Below are 4,233 nucleotides of genomic sequence, written 5' to 3'. Positions count from 1 at the left end.
TCCTAGATCATTTTTTTTTTACATACTCATTTTGTCTGGTTTACTTTCATTATGTAAAATCTGAATCCAGAGTTAGTTTCTCAAATTTTCCACAAGTGTCCCCAACAGAATTTTTATATCACAGCTTATGTTAAAGAGAAGTGAAATAATGACAAAAGGTTTAAGGGAAACTTGTGCAACATTTTTTGTTCTCAATTGTTTAATGTACTGAGATGCTGCTGTGGTTCTTGATTTAGCAGCAACTATTCTTTGTGTATATAGAGTTATGATTTTGTTGTATGCTCTGTATTGGAAACATGAATAAAGTTTTCTACGTTATTTTCAGACAGGATTGTGGTATAATTTTTTTGTGTTTGTAGCAATATGGACATTGTCCTTTTAGGATTTTTTTCCTCATCATGGGGAGAAGTGAACTTTTGATTCAACATGAGAATAATTTGTAAGGGTGGATATGCTCAGGAGCCAATGGGTCCAAATAAGTATGTAAATAAGATCCAAATGCATAAGGTGCCAGGCAGTTCTTTCTCAGATTCACAGAAGCAGTCCCCCGCCACTGAACTCCATTCTCTCAGGGAGCTTGAGGAAGGCTAAGCAATCTGATGCATGTGTAGGCACCAGTCCCATGGACTGGCACTTGTAAACAGCCAATGCCAAAACCATGAGGTTCCCAATGAGATAGACCAAACCCTGCAGAAACTTCTGGCTTGGACTTTCTAGCATCTTGAAAGTGGCTCCAATGGCCATAAGTGCTAGGCCATCATACACACCATTATAATAGGAAAGATGGAAATAGTATTACCAGCCATATACATGATGAAGAGGTTCATGGGAATCTGTTTGAGGGGACCCAAGGCAATATCCCAGCAGTGCTTCTCCATCAGCATCTGGTCTGTCTCTTGCACTTGCTTGTCTAAATAACCAACTGGGTACAAGGAGTCTCCTTGGCCACTGCCTTGGTCTTCGACCCCTGCTACCTCCTCCAGGACTGCTGAGCTCTATGACCTACTTGAAGAGTTGACCTTGGTTGGCCACCAGGGTCCCTTGGGCCATCATGGCAACAGTCACCTCCAAAAGCAACAAAACCCTTTACTCCAAAACGACTGCCAAACTGAAGGGCCCCCGGAGCCCCCTACTTCTCCATCTTCCTCTGCAAGTCCATTTCCAGTGAATCTAGATCTTTTTTAATTCAAATGTAAAAGCTATATAAATGTTGAGAAAAATTAAATTGACTACATTAGATAATCAAATAAATATAAAAGAAAACCCTATGATTATGTAAATGCATGTGATATCCCACTATGTATTTCATTGGCTTCTCAGCCTATCTGTACGCAGAACAAATGTCCCATTTCATTCCGATATTAGAACATTCTAGTGTTGGAATGGAGTATGGGTAATGCTAGCCTTCTCTGAGTTTTTAAAGCTCTGCAGTCATTTTCCAAGACAATATAAGTTAGTAAGGAAAAATCTGGTTCTCTATAGACTCATCTCACACTTCTTTTTTATTTATTGGTCATAACAGGCAATTAACCCATGAAGGAAATTTCCTTTCAGTTTCTCATGTGAAATTGTGAGTTGTGTTCTTTCTTCCCTGTACCATATTAAGTAAAAACTGTGCAAAATCTCAAAATCTTTGTACCTGAATTCAACTGGCACAGCCCTTTTAAGTTTCAAACTGGAATGGGTTAGCTGTTCAGCACCACTGCTTGAAATTCTATATTCCCCATTTAGAGTGTCAAAAAGCTATGACTAATTATTCTCATAGCAAGATAATCACACCAATTATGATTCTTAAAAGTACTGAGAAGACAAAAGTACAGATAAGATTCACAAAGACAAGACAGGTTAGAAAAAAAAGAGTGATTTCAAGTGTTTAAAATCTGCATTGCCTTTTCCTTTTGGAAAAGAATAACAATTAAAAATGCATAAAAGAATCAAATTATCCTTATTAAATCTATTGCAGGTGGTGAACCATCTTTTGTATCATCATATTTATTCCCACACATGAGGGCTACTGCCAATTTCCTGTTTGTAGCTGTCAAAACCCTATCTTCTTCCCACTCCCAAATTTATCAAAGAAAATTATCATCCATTCTAAGCAAATGAAAGTTATGAAAGGGTATGTTATTGCATTCATTCAAGAGAGTTTCTCTTTAGATAACTTCATAGAAGTTAGTAAAGGTGACAGAAAAAAAGAATATGAGTTATAGGTAAATGCTTTTGCATCCACATATATACATAAACATGTATTTCTTTCTGGTTTAATTCTACACATATGGGAAACTTGTATTATGCTGCATTAGTAACACCAGTAAAATATTCTAGATTATTCTTTTAATATATGTCTTAAATATTCAGGAAATAAGAGACAATTTCTTATTTTAAAAATAGAACTTATATTTTGGGTTGTGTCAATAAAGGCAAAGAAATCAAGATTGGGTTTAAGTTACAATAGACTAAGAGCATAAAAGATTAATATACAATCAATACTGTATGTGAGGTTGAATTTATGAACCCCCAACAAGCAAGTGTTCTTAATCTTTATCCATTTTTCTGTGGGTATAAATCCATTATAAACAGAACCTCTTAAAAATGTTATTTTTGGTTAAGGTGTGGCCCAAGTGAATGATGGTGGTTGTTAATCAGGATTATTGCAAGCCTTATAAAGGGAACTCATAAGTCACAGAGGTGAACAAGGACATTGCCATGTGACAGGCAGCAGTGACACAAACCAAAGAACCCCAAGGAGGGTTGCAGCCTGCCAATACCACGCTACCACGTGTTTCAGAGAGAAAGCAAGCCTTGCTGATATCTTGATTTGGGTCTTGATCTAGCCTCAAAACTTTAGCTAATAAATGCTTGTTGCTTAAACCAGCCCATTGTGTAATATTTGTCATAGAAGCCTGGCAAAATAAGTCAGTATTGAAGTCTCAGTAGTAGAAAGGATAACAGAGAAATTCAGGCTAGAAGTGTGTTGAAGCACTGGAATATATTCTCAGTAGTTGAAAGTCTTTTCGCTTATCCTTTCTTCTTTATTTCCACAGGAAGACCATTGATTTTCGCATATGGTATGAGGAAGCTGCTCTACTAGAAATTATTCATTAGAGAAGACGAGCCATATAAAAAGCAGTAGGAATTTGTATCATCTCAATTCATTTTTTGGAATGAGATAAGAAATAAATGAATGAATAAATTAGTAAGAAATGGCTGCCTCTGACGAGACTGTCCACCATGGCCTTCAGTGAACACCGATGGAGAGAAAGGTGCTCAGCCCACTGGTAGGGTTCCGTGGGCAAGAACTAAGTGTTTAGTGGAGTTTTGGGAAATTAGGAAACTTGGGCTACTTCTCTGCTATCTAAGCAGCAATCACTTCATTCCACTTTCTATTAATGTTCTAAGAGCCTTCTCAAAAGAAAAACCAAGTCACTGTGCTGCCATATGGCTGAGTTCTGAAAGTGTCACCCAAGGGGTTTTCTGAGGACTCCCTGTCATGTGCTCATTCCTTTTTTATTTCTCTCTGCTGGCTTCTTCACTCCCCCTCATGACCACCCACCTTCCACTTTTCCCTCAAATGTTCTGTAGCTGTCAAGTTGCCTTTACAGAAATAAGTGAAATCATAATGAGACAAGAGTTTGACGTGCAGGAGATGAAAAGAAAGACTTTAAGGAAATAAAAAAGATTCGCTGTGCCACTTGAAAGCCTGAAAGCCAAGGAAGGAGGTTAGAAAAAGGGTGCTACCCTGCTCAGAAAGGTTTCTCTGGGCACATTTGACTTTCAAAAATGCCTCTGATCATTTCTCAAGGAGCTGATTCCGTATTAAACTGGGTCCAAACTGAATGTGCCTTTTCCCTCCTGGAGTTGAAGAAAATGGAGATCCAAGGACTCATTCCTTCCAGTCTCCATGGTCATAGCCTCTTAGTTTGAAAACATGATTCATGATCTCTGTGTGGCATTTTTAATTGAGAACAGAATCTGTTTTGATGCCTCCCCACTTCCTGATTTTATAACATACCCAGTTGTTTCTTGTACTCAGAGAGGATATTCTGGTACAATTGATAACTCAGATTGCTGCTCTCCACATATATTTAACCAGTGTTTTGGAGCTTGAAATTTACTTAGAGATAATAAAACCAGAAAAGAAACCATTTTTAAACAATTTTTTACATTTTATAGACTGCATTCTTAACTTTTTACTGTGTTTTTGTTCCAAAAACTTCATGAGTTTTGACTCCT

The 4,233-nt window shown here is 37.4% G+C and overlaps 1 pseudogene; it reads right to left on the bottom strand.

Annotated features, from left to right (window-relative positions):
- Nucleotides 1–531: 531 nt before the first annotated feature.
- On the bottom strand, nt 532–1,053 carry LOC101416606 (ER membrane protein complex subunit 4 pseudogene; annotated as a pseudogene).
- Nucleotides 1,054–4,233: the final 3,180 nt, after the last annotated feature.

The sequence above is a fragment of the Dasypus novemcinctus genome, chromosome 20, assembly GCF_030445035.2.
Source record: "Dasypus novemcinctus isolate mDasNov1 chromosome 20, mDasNov1.1.hap2, whole genome shotgun sequence".
Lineage (NCBI taxonomy): Eukaryota > Metazoa > Chordata > Mammalia > Cingulata > Dasypodidae > Dasypus > Dasypus novemcinctus.
Note: the sequence above shows the minus strand (reverse complement) of the source record. Positions and strands in the feature narration are given on the sequence as shown.